Genomic DNA, 19,612 nt, shown 5'->3' on the forward strand with positions numbered 1-19,612 from the left:
AAATAAATGAATAAATAAAAATAAAACAAAAATATCTTGATTTTGAAATCTCTTTCTTCTTAATTTTTGAATTCTCAAGCATATATATCTCTCCATTATTTCGAATTTTACCTCCCCTCTCTACCCTTATTCTTCTTTTCTTCTCGAGATATCTCACTGGGGGTTCTCTACACTCTGACATAGAAACTCCCATTCCTTCTTTCTTGGTTTTCTTTTTCTTGTTTATGAGTAGGAAAAGAGATAAAGAACCTCTCTTTGATCCTGATCCTGAACCTGAGAGGACTCTAAGAAGGTGTTTACAACAAGTCAGAGCACAACACTTTGGAGGAAACCTGACAGAGCTTTTCAAATAAGAAGCTGAGAATGCAGACATGGCAGCCAACCCTAATGACAGAGGAGACGCAAGGAAGGTCCTAGGTGACTTTACAGCACCCACTTCTGATTCTTATGGACGAAGCATCTCTATACCTGTCTTTGGTGCAAATAACTTTGAGCTGAAGCCTCAACTGGTCACTCTAGTTCAACAGAACTGCCAGTTTCATGGACTTCCACAGAAAGATCCCAACAGATTCATATTTGATTCCTTGTAGATCTATGATACTATCAAGACTAATGGAGTGGATCTAGAAATTTACAAGCTTATGCTTTTCCCCTTTGCTGTAAGGGATAGAGCTAGGTTATGGCTGGATTCTCAGCCTAAGGAAAACCTAAACTCTTGGGAGAAGGTGGTCAATGCATTTTTGACCAAGTTCTTTCCACCTCAGAAGCTAAGCAAGCTTAGGGTGGAAGTTCAGACCTTTAGACAAAAAGAGGGTGAATCCCTCTATGAAGCATGGGAGAGGTACAAGCAACAAATCAGAACGTGCCCTCCTAACATGATTTTAGGAATTTATAACCACAAACTAACTGGCAAGTGCACCGGGTCGTACCAAGTAGTAACTCAGGTGAATGAGGGTCGATCCCATGAGGATTGATGGATCAAGCAACAATGATTGAGTGATTGGCTTAGTCAGACAAATAGAAAATGGTGTTTGAAGGTTCAAAAGCATTAACAGTAAATTCAGAATATCAGAAAGCAAGCACTAAACAAGTTGTGAATAATATATGGAGAAACAGTTAAAGCTTCAGAGATATCTATTTTCCGGATTGACTTTTCTTACTAACTATTTTAATCATGCAAGATTTAATTCATGGCAAACTATATGTAACTAAACCCTAATTCCTTAGACCTTTTTAGTCTCCTCTAAAATTCATCAACCGCCAATTCCTTGGTCACTTAATTCCAATTAGAGGCTGAAGTTCAATTCTAGTTTATATGCCACAAAAACCCTAATTGCCCAAATATAAGAGGATTATATGTCACGTATCCCGTTAAGTCCAGATAATTAGTAGTTTAGGAGAATTTGTTTTCAAGCTATTGTTCCAGTAAAGAGCTTTTCCAAGTTATACAAGAACTCAAATAGAACAAGGGTCATACTTCCATTCCACCCATATTCATAAGATAAAGAACGAAAATAATTCTTGAGATATAAATCAATACATGAATTAAAATAGAAAAATAATAGTATCAATCCATACAATAGACAGAGCTCCTAACCTTAACAGTTGAGGTTTAGCTGCTCATAGTTCAGAGAGAAAACTAGGATTCAAAAAAACTGTAAATTGCGGAATGAGGTATAAGAGAAGAGAGGAGCCCGAAGGGCTGATTCTTTTCCCTATTATATCTAATCCTAATTAATGTAAAACTACATTTCCTAAAACTAAATAATATCTTTTCCTAATTATAAATAAAATAAGATTTAATCAAAATTTGCAAAGCCTTCACGTGTAGTGCATCCTGGGACGAGTGGGGACCATTGGCTTCATTAAGGGTGGCGCCAAACTTGGAAGAATCCAAGTTTGGTGTGGATTGGTGCGTAGCCTTTCTATGGAGTTCTTGTGTTGGTGCCAAACTTGAGTAAACTCAAGTTCGGCATGGGGATGGCAGCACGATTTCCTTGGGGCTTTTGAGTTGGCACCAAACTTGAGCTTCCTCAAGTTTGGCGTGAAGTGGTCCGTACAAAATGGAAGAAAAGGGTATACTATTATATATCATTGGAAAGCTCTGGAAGTTAGCTTTCTAATGCCGCTGGAGTCAAGGAGGTCGGAGTTGACAGCATCATTCGCTTTCTTCCTTTTCTGCTACAAAACTCCGTCAAATCCATCCAAATACAACCTGAAATAAACAGAATTGCACACAAGTCAAAGTAGCATCCATAGTGGCTTAAAGATATTTAAATCTTGATTAAACTCAACAATTTGAATGCAAATTCACTAGGAAAAGATAGAGAAGATGCTCACGCATCACAACAGCAAACTTGAATTGTTGCTTGTCCTCAAGCAACAAAAACTAATACATGATTAAGATGTGAATTTGCATGAGAGGTAAGAGTTCAGTTATGCTGATGTATCTTCTTAAAGTGGGGTTTACCTATTGTAATTCTGAATAGTTTTGGCATCTCACTCTCCTTTGAATCAGAGGAATGTCACTATCATTTGGAATTAGAATCCGGATCATATTATGAATTCTCTGATCTTTATACTTTAGTTTAATCCTTGAACATAGTAGATATCCTTTAATTCTCAATTAACTGGTGCTTTGCACCTTGAGCCTAGCCATGACTTTAAATGTTCTGTCTCAATGGTTAATTGATACAAGAACACCACAAGCACTTAACTGGGGAACCCTCGTGAAGTTCTGATTTTTCTTTCATCTACTTCCAGACATTGGAACTCAAAGCCTTTGGCATATTCTGCTAAATGCATTTGATCTCGACTCTAAATGTTCTGTCTCAAGGATTATTTGACACAAGAACATTACAAGCATATGACTAGGAAAAAAACTCTTTGAGCTTTTAATTATGTCTGACATCCCGAGTCATTGATGCTCAGAGCCTTGGACCTTGCTTTTTATTTATTTAATTTTTTTTCTTTGCTGTTTCTTTTTTGCTTCAAGGATCAAGTTGTACTAACTTCAGAAAATTCATAATATTTCTCTAAACTCCTATTCCTTATACATCAACATCCTTTGATTCAAATTCAAACATGCACAATTCATGTCATGCATTCAGAATCACAGAGAATACTACCACATTTGATTAAACGAGACTACTTTCTGTTATAAACTCTCTTACACATGCATTACATCATTTTTTTCTTTTTATATTTAAGCTCAGTGAGCGGTACATGAGACAAAAGGAATTTTTTTAACTAAAAGCAAATAACAAAATGAAACTAAATATAAGAACTGAAAGTACTAAAGATCATGCAGGCAATCAAAGCAACAGAAAACAGAAGCCAACAAAATAAGAACGGATGGGAAAATAGAATGAAAGGATCTCAACCACCTCAGTTATGCTAGTGTGCTCCTCCATGAAGAACATTCATCTCCCCATGGTACCACTAATGATAAGGTAAACAAAGAGCACGCTCCACAACACCAAACTTAAAAGTTTGCTTGTCCCCAAGCAAAGAAAAACTTCAGGGTGTCAAAAATTCCTTTTAATTGCTCCTGTTCCTGTTCTAATCACTCTGCATGACCAAACACATGTAAAACATGAAAAAGTTCAAAAAAAAATTGAGATAAAGTAATTTAAAACTAGAACTAAAATAACTATAATGCTAAAATCAAAATAACTATAAAATTAAAACCAAAACAACTGCGAAACCAAGGATACTAGTAGTTGGGTTGCCTCCCAACAAGCGCTTCTTTAATGTCACTAGCTTGACACTTGATTGTTAAATTTTCTTCCTCTTCTTCCAGTTGGTTAAAAGAAATGTCTCCAAGGGGGGAGAGGTGAAAATTAGTGCCACCTGATATAAATTCCTCCTAACAAGCTTTCTTTTATTGTGGTTAACTTGATTCACCTTGCTTGTTGGAGTAGAGGTTGGGTTATTTTTTGCTGACCTCCTCTTTTTCATGGATATTTTCTTCTGGTTCTTGGTCAAAATCCCCTTTTCAGTGCTTTCCTTGGTTGCCTTCACTTCTTTGATTTCAGATCTTGGGTGTTGTGTGATGGTTGAAGTGTACCCTTCATCAAGAATTTCTTGAATTAGTGGTTCAATAAACTCACCCTCTATGCTACTATCTGCTTCATTAGGACCAAGGAAAGCATATTCAAGTGTTGGGGGAGAAGACTTCAATTCAAATATGGGCAGCACATTCAGATTTTCCTTCTCAAGATCTTGCATGCATAGAATTATAGGGACTTGTATGGCTTCCTCCAGAATTATTGGAATGTGCAAGCATAGAGTGTGCATGGCTTCCTCCTTTGTTTGTGTATCATCCTCCTTTGTTTGTGCATCTTCCTCTTTTGTTTTTGTATCTTCCTCTTCTTCCATCTGTGAGGGTGGAGAGTTCTCTAATTCACTGGAGTATGAACTCCTTTGATTGATTTTCTCACTTTCTTCCATAGGATCTTTCATTGTATCTCTTGGGAAGGAATTTGCTTGTTCCTCATCCTGGGGCTTGATAATCAACTACATATATTTCTCTATATTTTTTACACTCATCTTCATATCATGTATGAATTCTTTCTTGTGAAGCTCAAGAGCTGATGGCTCTTGATATGAATAAGAAGGAGATAATGGTTCTTGATAAGAGTAAAAAGAAAATGGTTCTTGGTATGAATAGGGAGATGGTGGCTCTTCATATGGGTAGAAAGATGATAGTTCTTGATATGGACAAAGAGGTGGTGGTTCTTAATATGAATTTGGAGATGGTGGTTCTTGATATGAATATGGAGATGGTGGTTCTTGATGGATGATGATTGGATTTTTAGATGGTATAGAATTTCACAAATGAAATCTCATCGAAGTATAGTTTCTAAACCAACACTAATCCCTTCATACAAAAATTTGTTTGTCACAAGCACAAACCCCTAAAATTATAAACCAAAGTATTTAAACCTCGGGTCGTCTCTCAAAGGAATTGTAGGGTAGTGTTCTTGTTATTGGTCATGGACATGTATATTTTGGGGTTTTGATTAGGAAACAAGAAAAGTAAATGATAAAGGGAAGCAAGTATAGTTTCTAAACCAACACTAATCCCTTCATACAAAAATTTGTTTGTCACAAGCACAAACCCCTAAAATTATAAACCAAAGTATTTAAACCTCGGGTCGTCTCTCAAAGGAATTGTAGGGTAGTGTTCTTGTTATTGGTCATGGACATGTATATTTTGGGGTTTTGATTAGGAAACAAGAAAAGTAAATGATAAAGGGAAGCAAGTGAAAAAAAGGTCTTGGCAAGGTTTGGTGGTCAAGGATCTATATCCTTATCACTAACCACAAATGATAATTGCAAGGATCAATCCCACTAAGTCATCCTCTAACAAGTAAAGGAAAGTCAAATGAGCTATATCAATCCAAGTCCATAAGTCCTAGCTATTTACTAATTGAATTAATGAGAACTAGAGTCGATGGCTATCAACTATCAATCACTTGGACATTAGTAACTCAAGAATTTCTAAGTTACCTTCCCAAGCCAAGAACATAAAATTCTACTCTAACATACTTTCAAGCATTTTGACAAATACTTGGAAGGCACAAAAGGAAAGCATAGTAAATTGACAACAAGAATAAAATCTAACAACAATTATTGCAAGAAATTAACAACAACAATCAAATAGACAATTATTAACATGAATTACCTCAAATTGAATTGAAAGAAAAATAAAAGAAACAAGAGTAGATCAACAACAAGTATGGAAACAAAGTATAAGAAATTACAACAAAAGAATAGAAGAATGATGAGTGTAACAACAAAGAATTGAGAAGTAGAAGTAGAAGAGAGCATGAATTAAAACCTAGATCTAAGATTATTGAACTAAACCTAATCCTAATTCCTAGAGAGAAGTGAGAGCTTCTCTCTCTAAAACTAACTAAAATAATCCTAATGAGTAAGCGCTATGTCAAAAGATGCATTCCCCTTCAATCCTTGGCCCTTTTAAATGTTTTGGCGCCAAAGTTGGTTTAGATTGGGCCCCATAGCTTCTCAGAATTTGCTGGGCACGTTTTCACTTTAAAATCACGTGCCAGCATCGACGCGTACGCGTACAGCACGCGTGCGCATCCCTTGAGTTTTCGCGATCCACGCGTGCGCGTACATTGCGCGTGCGCGTCCATGAGCTTATCCAATTCTTTGGCTTTTCTATGTGTTCTCCATTTTGCATGCTTTTCTCTTTACTCCTTTGATCCATTCCTAGCCTTTTTCAACCTGAAATTACTAGGAAACACATCAAGGCATCTAGTGGAATCAAAGTTGAATCAAAATTATCAAATTTAAGGTCTAAAAGCATGTTTTCACATTTAAGCACAAATCAAGGGAGAATCACAAAACCATGCTATTTCATTGAATAAATATGAGAAAAGGTTGATAAAATACTCTAAATTCATCACAAGATAAACCCTGAAAACGGGGTTTATCAACCTCCCCACACTTAAACTATAGTATGTCCTCATGCTATACCAAGAATGAAGTAAGGGTTATGGCATTTATTTAATGCAACTAAACTATATGCAACCTATCTAAATGCAACTACCTATATGAATGCAATTGCTTGGTCAAGACAAATCGACTTCCAAGAGATATATGCAAGCACAAGGGCTAAAGTATTGAAAATCAAAATCCAATCCACAATTGTATTGAATAATCAAAAATGATTTACAAACTTGCATGAATAAAGATGATTATGGTGAAAACATGTAACTGAGCAATCGAACCCTCACTGGATGTGTATCCGCTCTAGTCACTCAAGTGTTTAGGGGTTGATTCACTCAACTCCCCTCTAATCATGCTTTCCAAGATTTGTTCTTCATCTAACAATCAACAATTTTCAATGCATGCATACAATTATCATGAGGTCTTTCTTAAGGTTGTAATGGGGTTAAGGTCAAGGTATGGTCATATATGGTTAAGTGGACTAGAATTTGAATCTTTGACTAGCCTAGACTTTCCCACCTAACCTATATAATAGCCTATACAATTAAGTTCTAAACTAACTACCCATTTTTCACTTTTTTCACATACTCATGCATTTTCTTTACATTTCACAACACTTATGCATTGATTCTTATTGACTTTACTTTGGGGCAATTTGTCCCCTTGTTATTTCTTTCTTTTCTTCTTTTCTTTCTTTCTTTTTATAATTTTTTGTTTCTTTTCTTTTCCATATTATTTTTTTTCTTTTTATCTTTTTCTTTTCTTTTTTCTTTTGTTTTTATCATTTTTCTTTCAAGAGCACCAATGCACAAGGTCCAATATTTTATTGATACATGAGCATGTATCCAATTCCCAAATATATAAAAATACAAAGCATCCTTACCAATGTTCCCAAGTCTCCCCAAATTTGAATAATGAACACTCTCACTAGCCTAAGCTAATCAAAGATCTAAACAAGGGACTTTTATTGTTTTCCGCTTTAGGCTTGTGATGTGCTAAAATAAATAACAATTGGGTTAAGCATAGGCTCAAATTTGGTTAACAATGGAAGGTAAAAGGTAGGCTTTTTGGGTAAGTGAGATAATGAAACAATGGCTTCAATCATATAAATGCATGAATACAAGGAATAATGGACATAAAGAATTAAGCAAATCAAGGATCACAATCATAGAAAGAGAACAATTCACACAAGAAGGAAAATAAGTGGTTATAAGATGTAACCATATCATTAGGCTCAAATCTCACTTGCTTGTGTTCTTAGCTCAAAACATGCTTCACAAAATATGGAATTCAAGCAAGTTCCACAAAAATTTCTCAATCAATTGGGGTGGTGCCCTATGGATAAGTTCTTTGGAAAATTTGTTGTTTTGATTAACCTTATTCTAAATGCAATGTTGTGATTTAAAAATGTTTTTTAAATTTCCTTAGTTTATCCCTTTCTTTAATCAAAACAATTTTCTTATGTAAAAAGGATAAACTTAGGTTTCAACAATCCAAAATATTTTTCTAATCACAACCACTAAACCAAAGCAACTACATATACATACTATCAACTACAAATGCAAATTCAACTAGAAATCTAAAAACGAATAAACTATGGAGTAAAATGCAACAAACTAAAATAAAAGTATCTCAAAATAACAAATATATATAATTATCCAAAAGTGCGATAAAAATAAAGTGCAAAGTACTAAAATAACGCAAAATAAAAGATAAATGTCCGAACTTATCATCCAAAATAGCTACTCCACCGACGACGACGACGACGGTGACCTCCCTACACTTAGAATGGAGCATCGTCCTCGATGCTACTGCTCGGGCTCATGGTGAGGGTCAACTATCGCATCTGGCTGGGTCTCAGGCTGTGGCTCCTCAGGTGGCTGATACGCCTTTGTGGTAGCCTGTGTCTGTGGTGGTGCCTCTGTCTGAGCTGGCTCCACCTCATGCTCCTCGGCATGCTCCTCCTCTGATGCGGAAGAAGGGTCGGGAAGAGAGGGCAACGCCCAATGCCACAAACATCTGATCCATTCTGTCTAGACGTCGCATAATACGGTGCTCACTGCGCTCTACAAAGCGAAACAGACGCTGGACTAGAAGGTAAGTCGGCTGAGGTGCTGGCGGTAGTGGTGCTATCGGTGCTGCTGGGGCTACGGGTCCTGCTGCTGCTGAGGATGAAGCGCCGGGTGTCACAGCTGCTCTGGCTCTAGAGCGACGCCGAGATGGGGGCTTCTCGTAAACCCACTCCCCCCACGGAATTACTTCCTCCTTTTCGTAGACCGGGGGTGGTGTCTCATCATATGCCTCCCACAGGGCACCGGCTAGCTGAATCATCGTGGTGACCAAGGTGGGAAAGGGAAGTAAGCCACAGACATGTGCCCGCCACATGTTTCTCCTGATCAATCGAGGGAAGTATACCTCCTTCCCCTCCATAACGCAGCCGATCAGGACGAGCATGTCCATCAGAATCTCAATGAAGTGGGTGGTCGGCATGACGTAATGGGCAAAGATCTGCTGCCACGTCCTGGCCTCCTTAGAAAGATGAGTAAACAACATCCCCTTGGGCTTCCTGTTGTCAGCGTCCATCACCCAAGGGGCATCCGGGGTGGCAGTAACATCCCTCAGAGCATCATAGTCAAAAGTCATACAATGTATGGCCACCTCTGCCTGTTCAATGGCATCCATGCCACCGGTCCTAGGCAGACAGCCGAGTCTATCCTGAATAGCTACCTCCGTAACCAATACTTGCCCGCCTCACAGGTGAACCGACTCAAGGGTATGTCTAAAGAAGTTACAGTAAAATTCCTTCACCCATGATGAGTTCACCCGGCCTAGCTCCCTATCAATAAAGTCCATGCCCATCCCCTGAATACGTGTCGTAATGGCTCGTCTCACGTTAGTTGGGAGGACCAGTTTCTTTTCTATATTCAGATTCTTCTTCCAGTATGTCGGAAAGCGGAGCTCGCAGTATAGGTTAGGGAACCTATACGCTTCTGTAGGCGGCAGCTGTTGATTCGCTTTGTCATCATCATTAAGAAGATTTTTGGCATAGTCATAGTAAGGAGACAGAGTAGAGGGCTGAGGTTTCTTGCGCTTCCTTGAGGTAACCTTAGACTTTCTTCTATCGGTCATCCTAAAAATAGATAAGATAGGATATATACAATTAGGCCACGTAGAGGAAAAACAAAGCAAGGCATGACATATTCATGAAGTGAGTTAAAAAGAAATAAAAACTTGGAATGCGGGCAAACAAAATATAGAATTCAAATCCAATGATGCAAACCAAGAAGTCATGCAACAATGATAGAATGCTTGTTTGTTAAGCAACCATAGTCATCATGCCCTAAAGAATGTGAGTGTTAGTGAGAAAACCAAGAAGAGAGTTAGAATGGTAACAAGGTCAAAGTTAGAAAACTAAGTCATGTGTTAGTGGCATGACAATCATGGGGCTCAAACAAGAGAAGCTCAAATGAGTACATAAAACAAGCATGCTCACAATCATGAGGATGATGCAGTCATTGATGATGAAATATGAAATATTGCACGAGAGCATATAAATGGAAAGCAAATCATCAATCAATGTCATGGTCACTAAATGGGCAATAATTGGTATAGAAAGAGTGAAATATGCACTTTGTGTAACTTAAAACAAGTTAAGAACCAATTTGAGTTAAAAGTGTCACACAAGTGGAATGCACCAATCATTGCAAAGGACTAAACCATATTCAAAAAATGCAAGTCAAGATCAAATGGTGAGCTTAGCACGAGTCAGAAAGCATTTGAGTTAACTTGAAAAGTGAAGGCATATGGAGGTTCAGTGCATATTACGGGTAGCAAAATGGACACGAAATTGCTAACCAAAGTAACGTAGGAATTGAACTTGGTGCAAGTCGAGTAAAACTCAATTCTAAAAGTGTCAAGTTCAATTCTAGGTAGCAAGTTTAAAACCAAAATAATTTCTAAAAATTTGGGCAGCATTCCGGCAGTAAATTGGACGTTCCCGAAAAGCAAACAGCAATTTAAAATACAGTTCAGCATGGCAGCAATGAAAATCAGCATGATAGCATCATGATTCACACAAAACACCACACCAGCATCATGCAACAAACAAGCAGCATTCAGAGAGTAAATAAGAACGGAGCACTTATCAGGCCTAGAATCTTCTTAACCACATCCTATCTATGTAACAGCATGCGTCTCTATCTAATCTAACAAGCAGAATGAATCAACTAACTACTACAATTAACTAACAAAATTAAGAAAAGAAAGTAAAAATCAAAAAACAGTGATGAGGCAGGGGACCTGGAGGGCAGGGCAGAAGTAGAGTTGGAAATGGAAAGGAACCGAAGTGGTGCCGCCCAAGAGCGATGGCGATGGTGGCCTGCAGCGGCGCAGATGATAGCGCACAGAGTAGGGAAGCAAAGAGCAGAGGCGTGGCGCAGAGAGCAGGGTAGAGGGTGAGTGATGGTCAGAGCAAAAAGGGGTTGAATAGGGAAAAAGAAGAGAAAATGTTATGGTGATGGTGGTGGTTTCGCACGCGGCGGTGCTGGGCGGAGGAAGAAGGGGGTTACGGTGGAAAGTGAGAGAAGAGGGGCAGAGGTGAGAGGAGAGGGATGGCAGAGAAAAGAAGAGAAGTAGGAAGAGAGGGAGAAGATGGGGTGGCCGGCGGTGACGATGGGTCGCCAGATGGAGGCAGATGAGGATGGCTTGGGGTGGCGCTGTGTTTATGGAGGGAAGGGAGAAAGGGAACGTTGGGAGGAAGAAGAGATAGGGTACGCAAATGGCAAGGGTTTCTCGCGTAGATGGGGTATTGGTGATTTTGAATCCACGCGTACGCGTCATGTACGCGTCCGCGTGGTTTGGGCGAAAAGTGAATGGACGCGAAAGCATCTTGTGCGCTTACGCGTAAATGAAGAAAGTGTGTCGACGTGTACGCGTATAGTACGCGTCTGCGTGGGTCAATAGTTGCGCGTTTCGCGCATTGTTGGCACAGTGTTTGCGCAACTCTCGGGTGGGAGTATGGGTTTTGTGTTAAGCCATCCACGCGTACGCGTATGCGTGCATGCCCTTGTGCCCCATGCTCAATGTTCGCGCTGTGCTCGCCTAACTCTCTGGATCCATGTATTGGGGTTGCAGCCGCCAATCGATGCGTACGCGTCCATGCCCTGCCTCTATTTTTTTTTAAGAAACACTAAAAATAGCTAAAAATCTCCCTAGCATTACCTTCAACTCTAAATCAACCAAAAAGGCAAAATTAATAAAAATTTCCAAAAGCAACCATACATAACTTGCACCCTAAGCAACTACAATCAAAACATTAAGAGAAGACTACAATGGAGAGAAAAACTACCTACAATGGCAACTCAAATCACTTATTAGTCAAATCTACAAGAGGGGAGGACAAAGTTTACTATGGTAGGGTGTCTCCCACTTAGCACTTTTATTTTAAGTCCTTACGTTGGACATTTTGGGAGGCTCTTTGTCATGGTGGCTTGTGTTTGTACTCATCCTTGAATCTCCAAGGATCTTTGCTTCGCAATTGGTTGATAGAGATTCCAACCGTCTTCACCAAGCTTGGGTGAAGTTCAACCCAAAATATGAGGTCCCAAGGTTGGTCTCCATGCTTCGATCCGGGATCCCATATCTTATCTTCGAACCCGTCTTCAAGTTGATTATCTTGATTCTTCCGTCCAGGTGGTTGACACATAGAATTCTCTTGAGCACGCTAAAGTCTCCTCCTAGACCCACACAAATTTGCATTCTTCCAATCATGGTCCTTATGCTTAAGAGCTTTGACCCTAATGAGCGTAATTCCAAACTTCCAACCAATACACAACTCCCTCTTACTATGGACTCCGCAAAGAGCTCTAAGTTGCCCATCCGTTTCAATCAAGCCATATTCAAGTGAGAAAGTGAAGCTTAAGGGAAAGAATTTTGCCCACTTGAATGTTGTGTTGGATGGTGACTTGGGGAGGGGTACTTCCCCATACTTAGAAAATGCGAGGTTTCTTCCCTTAGGTTCTTCCTTAGTTATTTTCACCTCTTGATAACTTCTTTCAAGTTCTTCTTGCTTGTCAATTTCTTCAACAAGGGTACCAATATTACTTGGTTTGGAGTTGTCTTCAATAATGTCAATTCCACACCTCATAGGAGAGGATTCAAATTTTGATAGGAATTCGTTGATGATTGACTCCGTCTCTTGATCAACCTCTTCATATTCTTCAATTTTGATATGCTCTAGAGGTTGTTGATACTCCCATGGTGGTTCCACATCTCCTAAATTTTGTACCACATCTCCCTTTTCTTCAATGATCATTGGTCTCTCCAATTGTTCCAATACAAAACCCTACTCCACCTTCTCCACCGGATTGTCCAATCTCTTCTTTATGCTTTGCTCTTGTTTGGATCATTCACATGTGGATACGAAAGCAGCTTGAGTGTACATGCATTGGTAGGCTAAAGTGTGCTCTACCTTAGTCAAGTTAGTCACAAACTCTAGTGTGTTTCTTTGCATATCCGCTTGTCCTTGAAGTAACAACGTGAGAGAATCATCTATTGGGGCTTGGGGTGGATAAGAGAGTTCATCACTTTGGAGAAAGGGTTCATAGTAGGAAGGCGGTTCTTCTTGGTGAGGGTATGGAAATGGTGTGTATTGCGGTGGTTCTTGGTAGTAATCATGATAGGTTGTGGTTGTTCTAAAGGTTCTTGCTCATAATGGTCACAAGGATATGGTATGGGTGATTAGTCATATGATGGATATGGGTCATAGGACGGTGCTTGGTAAAGAGAGGCTTGTGAGTATGGTTGAGGTTCATGTTGAGGATATGGCTCATAGGCATATGATGATGGTAATTGATTTTCACAAAAAGATTTACCATAGCCATTGAATTGACATGCATTAGAATGGTGATTATACCTATAAGTATCCGGAGGTTGGCGCCAATAGGAGTGATAAATTCCTTGAGGCTGCTCCCATCTTTGTTGGTTCCATCCTTGGTACACGTGGTCATTGAAGTTCTCGTTTCCTACAACACAATTAGAACTAAAATCATAGCCAAAATGAGAATTCATACTAGAAACAAAAGCAAACTAACTAAGTCTAAGAAACAAGTGAAAGAGCAACGTATTTACAATATTCACCTATATACAATAACCAATAACAAGGCACACAATTGCAAACTCCCCGGCAACGGTGCCATTTTGATGATTGGATTTTTTGATGGTATAGAATTTCACAAATGAAATCTCATCGAAGTATAGTTTCTAAACTAACACTAATCCCTTCATACAAAAATTTGTTTGTCACAAGTACAAACCCCTAAAATTATAAACCGAAGTATTTAAACCTCGGGTCATCTCTCAAAGGAATTATAAGGTAGTGTTCTTGTTATTGGTCATGGACATGTATATTTTGGGGTTTTGATTAGGAAACAAGAAAAGTAAATGATAAAGGGAAGCAAATGACAAAAAGGTCTTGGCAAGGTTTGGTGGTCAAGGATCTCTATCCTTATCACTAACCACAATATGATAATTGCAAGGATCAATCCTACTAAGTCATCCTCTAACAAGTAAAGAAAAGTCAAATGAGCTATATCAATCCAAGTCCATAAGTCCTAGCTATTGACTAATTGAATTAATGAGAACTAGAGTCAATGGCTATCAACTATCAATCACTTGGACATTGGTAACTCAAGAATTCCTAAGTTACCTTCCCAAGCCAAGAACATAAAATTCTACTCTAACATCCTCTCAAGCATTTTGACAAACACTTGGAAGGCATAAAAGGAAAACATAGTAAATTGACAACAAGAATGAAATCTAACAACAATAATTGCGAGAAATTAACAACAACAATCAAAAAGACCATTATTGGCATGAATTACCTCAAATTGGATTGAAAGAAAAATAGAAAAAAAGAGTAGATCAACAACAAGTATGGAGACAAAGTAGAAGAAATTACAACAAAAGAATAGAAGAATGATGAGTGTAACAACAAAGAAATGAGAAGTAGAAGTAGAAGAGAGCATAAATTAAAACCTAGATCTAAGATTATTGAACTAAAACTAATCCTAATTCCTAGAGAGAAGTGAGAGCTTCTCTCTCTAAAACTAACTAAACTAATCCTAATGAGTAAGTGCTATGTCAAAAGATGCATTTCCCTTCAATCCTTGGTCCTTTTAAGTATTTTGGTGCCAAAGTTGGTTTAGATTGGACCCCACAGCTTCTCAGAATTTGCTGGGCACGTTTTCACTTTAAAATCACGTGCCAGCATCGACGCGTACGCGTACAGCACGCGTGCGCATCTCTTGAGTTTTCGCGATCCACGCGTGCGCGTACATTGCACGTGCGCGTTCATGAGCTCATCCAATTCTTTGGCTTTTCTATGTGTTCTCCATTTTGCATGCTTTTCTCTTTACTCCTTTGATCCATTCCTAGCCTTTTTCAACCTGAAATTACTAGCAAACACATCAAGGCATCTAGTGGAATCAAAGGTGAATCAAAATTATCAAATTAAAGGTCTAAAAGTATGTTTTCACATTTAAGCACAAATCAAGGGAGAATCACAGAACCATGCTATTTCATTGAATAAATGTGAGAAAACGTTGATAAAATACTCTAAATTCATCACAAGATAAACCCTGAAAATGGGGTTTATCAATGGACAACGTATGGGACATTGAAATCTTTTTGCTCTTGACCTTGCCAACCAAAATCTGGGTAGTTCCTCCAACCACAATAATATGAATCACTCCTTGGGTGTGAGTAGTAACCTGTGTGATCTCTCTCCATTATTTTTTCTTAGCACAAAACACGAAACAGAATTAAACGCACCATGTGGTAAACAGGCAAGCAAAGAAGAAAGAACAGAAACGAAAGTAAAATAAAATATAAAAGTAAATAAAATAAAAGAAAAATAAAATAAAGAAAATAAATTAAATAATTAAGAAAATAAAATAACTAATAAGGAAAAAGGAGTATAAAATTTAAACTCAACATGTAAAATAACTAGGAAGAATAAAACAACTAAGGGAACACCAAACTTAATTTCAGTAATTAAGAGGAAAAAAAATTCAAATAAAATAAATCAAAATAATTTTTTAAAATTTAAAGAAATAAGTTAAATGAAATTAAAGCAAAAACACCTAATCTAAGATATCAAACAACTAGTAGTTGTTAATCACAGTCAATCCCCGGCAATGGTGCCAAAAACTTGATGCAGAATTTATAACCACAAACTAACCAGCAAGTGCAACGGGTCATACCAAGTAGTACCTCAGGTGAATGAGGGTCGATCCCACGAGGATTGATGGATCAAGCAACAATGATTGAGTGATTGGCTTAGTCAGACAAACAGAAAATGGTGTTTGAAGGTTCAAAAGCATTAACAGTAAATTCAGAATATCAGAAAGCAGGCAGTAAACAAGTTGTGAATAATATATGGAGAAACAGTTAAGGCTTCAAAGATATCTATTTTTTGGATTGACTTTTCTTACTAACTATTTTAATCATTCAAGATTTAATTCATGGCAAACTATATGTGACTAAACCCTAATTCCTTAGACCTTTTTAGTCTCCTCTAAAATTCATCAACCGCTAATTCCTTGGTCACTTAATTCCAATTAGAGGCTGAAGTTCAATTCTAGTTTATATGCCACAAAACCCCTAATTACCCAAATATAAGAGGATTATATGTCATGTATCCTGTTAAGTCCAGATAATTAGTAATTTAGGAGAATTTGTTTTTAAGTTGTTGTTCAAGTAAATAGCTTTTCCAAGTTATACAAGAACTCAATTAGAAGAAGGGTCATACTTCCGTTCTACCCAGATTCATAAGATAAAAAACGAAAATAATTCTTGAGATATAAATCAATAAATGAATTAAAATAGAAAAATAATAGTATCAATCCATACAATAGACAGAGCTACTAACCCAAATTGCGGAATGAGGTATAAGAGAAGAGAGGAGACCGAATGACTGATTCTTTTCCCTTTTATATCTAATCCTAATTAATGTAAAAATATATTTCCTAAAACTAAATAATATCTTTTCCTAATTATAAATAAAATAAGATTTAATCAAAATTTGCAAAGCCTTTACATGTAGTGCATCCTGGGACGAGTGGGGACCATTGACTTCAATAAGGGTGGTGCCGAAATTGGAAGAATCCAAGTTTGCCATGGATTGGTGCGTAGCCTTTCTGTGGATTTCTTGTGTTGGTGCCGAACTTGAGTAAACTCAAGTTCGGCGTGGGGATGGCAGCACGATTTCCTTGGGGCTTTTGAGTTGGCGCCAAACATGAGTTTCCTCAAGTTTGGCGTGCAGTGGTCCTTACAAAATATAAAAAAAGGTAGACTATTATATATCGTTCGAAAGCTCTAGAAGTTAGCTTTCTAATGCGGCTGAAATCACATTAATTGGATCTCTGTAGCTCAAGTTATTTCTGTTTGAGTGCAAAGAGGTCGGGGTTGATATCATCATTCGCTTTCTTCCTTTTCTGCTACAAAACTCCGTCAAATCCATCCGAATGCTACTTGAAATAAACAGAATTGTACACAACTCAAAGTAGCATCCATAGTGGCTTAAAGATATTTAAATCTTGATTAAACTCAACAATTTGAATGCAAATTCACTAGGAAAAGATAAAGAAGATGCTCACGGATCACAACACCAAACTTGAATTGTTGCTTGTCCTCAAGCAACCAAAACTGATACATGATTAAGATGTGAATTTGCATGAGAGGTGAGAGTTCAATTATGCTCATGTCTCTTCTCAAAATGGGGTTTACCTATTGTAATTCTGAACAGTTTTGGCATCTCACTCTCCTTTGAATCAGAGGAATGTCACTGTCAATTAGAATTAGAATCCGGATCATATTATGAATTCTCTAATCTTTATACTTCAGTTTAATCCTTGAACACAGTAGATATTCTTTAATTCTCAATTAACTGGTGCTTTGTACCTTAAGCTTAGCCGTGCGGTAGCTGTACATGGTATTTTTCATCCGAGACGAGAAATCCGACAGTTGATTAGCCGTGCAGAGATCTTACCTGGTATTTTTTATTCGAGAGGATCATAAAGCTTGCCATTGAAGGAAGCCATGCGTGTTTGGAGAAGAAGGCAGTAGGAAAGTAGAAATTCAGAGGACAGAGCATCTCCGGAACCCCAGCCTGTTTCTCATTACTGAATCACAAGTACTATTTATTTCATGTTATTTATTTTTCATAAATACAATCACTCTTATCATTAATCTCCTGACTAAGATTTACGGAATAACCATAGCTTGGTTCAAGCCGACAATCTCTGTGGGATCGACCCTTACTCACGTAAGGTATTACTTGGACGACCCAGTGCACTTGCTGGTTAGTTGTGCGGAGTTATGAAAAGTGTAATCACAATTTCGTGCACCAAATATTTGGCGCCGTTGCCGGGGATTGTTCAAGTTTGGACAACTGAGGGTCTATTTTGTTGCTTAGATTAGGAAAAATTTATCTTTTTGGTTTAGAGTCACTAAAATTAAGTCTTCAATTATTGTTTTTGGTTAAAATTTCAAAATCCTTATTTTCTTTTTCTAAATTATTTTCGAAAATTTTTAAAACCAATAACCTCATAATTTAGTCTTCTCTCTGAGTTTAGTTTCATGTTTTAAGTTTGGTGTCAATTGCATGATTTTATTTTTCTTTCAATTTTTCGAATTATATGTTCTTAGTTCTTTATTAATCTTCAAGTTGTTCTTATTTATTTTCCTTGTTTGATCTTTAGTTTTTCTTGTCTTGTGTCTTTTCTTGTTTTTCTTGTGCATTTTCGAATTATTAGTGTCTAAAGTATAAAAATTTTTAAGTTTGGTGTCCTTTGTGTTTTTATTTTCTTAAAAATTTCGAAAATTTATTCTTGGTGTTCATCTTGATCTTCAAAGTGTTCTTGGAGTTCATCTTGACATTTAATGTTTTCTTGTTTGCTTTCTTTGTTTTGATCTAAAAATTCTAGGTTCGGTGTCCTTTTATTGTTTTTCTCTTTCCTCATTATATTCAAAAATTCAAAAAAAATATCTTTTCCTTTAATTACTTATCATTTTCGAAGTACCTAGGTTGATTTAGTCAAAATTTTGAAAATTTGGTAGTTTCTTGTTAGTCAAGTTAGAATTTCAATTTTAAAACTTATCTTTTTAAATCTTTTTCAATTTTTTTTATTTTTCGAAAATCCTTTATAAAATTTTTCAAAATCTTTTTCTTTTCTTATTCATAATTTTTGAATTACTTGTACTATTTTATTGTTTTGATTGAAAAATTTTAAGTTTGGTATTTCCTTGTTGAGAAAGTTTCAATCTTCAAACTTTTAAAATCATATCTTTTTCAAATCTTTTCTTTTATTTGTTTATTTTTACAAGTATCTTTAATTTTAAGACATATCTTTTTCAAAACTCCCTAACCACTTTCTCTCTCTCTCTCCAATTTTTGAAAATCATATCCAAAATTTTTCAAATCTTTTTAAATTAATTAGCCATTTTAGTATTCGAATTTTTTTATTTTAATCTATTTTATTATTTTTTCTTTTAGTTTTCGAAACTTATTTTCTAGTTTCCAATTATTTTATTTTATTTTCTTTTCTTTTGAATTCGGTTATCCTTAATTAAATAAAATAAAAACAAAAATATTTTACTTTCTCCATCATGGACCTAAGTAAAAATGAACAGTCCAGAAGGACTCTGGGGTCATATGCTAACCCCACTAATGCTTCCTATGGGAGTAGTATTTGTATACCTCCCATCAGAGCAAGCAGTTTTGAGCTAAATCCTCAGCTCATTATCATGGTGCAGCAAAATTGCCAGTATTCTGGTCTTCCACAGGAAGAACCTACTGAGTTTCTGGCACAGTTCTTACAAATTACTGACACAGTACGTGATAAGGAAGTAGATCAGGATGTCTACAGATTATTACTATTTTCATTTGCTGTAAAAGATCAAGCTAAGAGGTGGTTAAACAATCAACCCACAGCAAGCATAAGAACATGGAAACAGTTATCAGACAAATTCCTGAATCAATATTTCCCTCCAAAAAGGATGACACAGCTAAGGCTGGACATCCAAGGCTTTAAACAAGAGGATAATGAATCCATTTATAATGCCTGGGAGAGGT

At 37.1% G+C, this 19,612-nt stretch overlaps 1 non-coding gene across 1 annotated transcript; it reads right to left on the bottom strand.

Annotated features, from left to right (window-relative positions):
- Positions 1-773: 773 nt before the first annotated feature.
- LOC112768585 (small nucleolar RNA R71) lies at positions 774-882 on the bottom strand. The gene has a single exon (XR_003185994.1). It is a non-coding gene; the product is annotated as a small nucleolar RNA R71 (small nucleolar RNA).
- Between the last annotated feature and the right edge of the window lie 18,730 nt (positions 883-19,612).

This window comes from Arachis hypogaea, chromosome 17 (genome assembly GCF_003086295.3).
Source record: "Arachis hypogaea cultivar Tifrunner chromosome 17, arahy.Tifrunner.gnm2.J5K5, whole genome shotgun sequence".
In the NCBI taxonomy this organism is placed as follows: domain Eukaryota; kingdom Viridiplantae; phylum Streptophyta; class Magnoliopsida; order Fabales; family Fabaceae; genus Arachis; species Arachis hypogaea.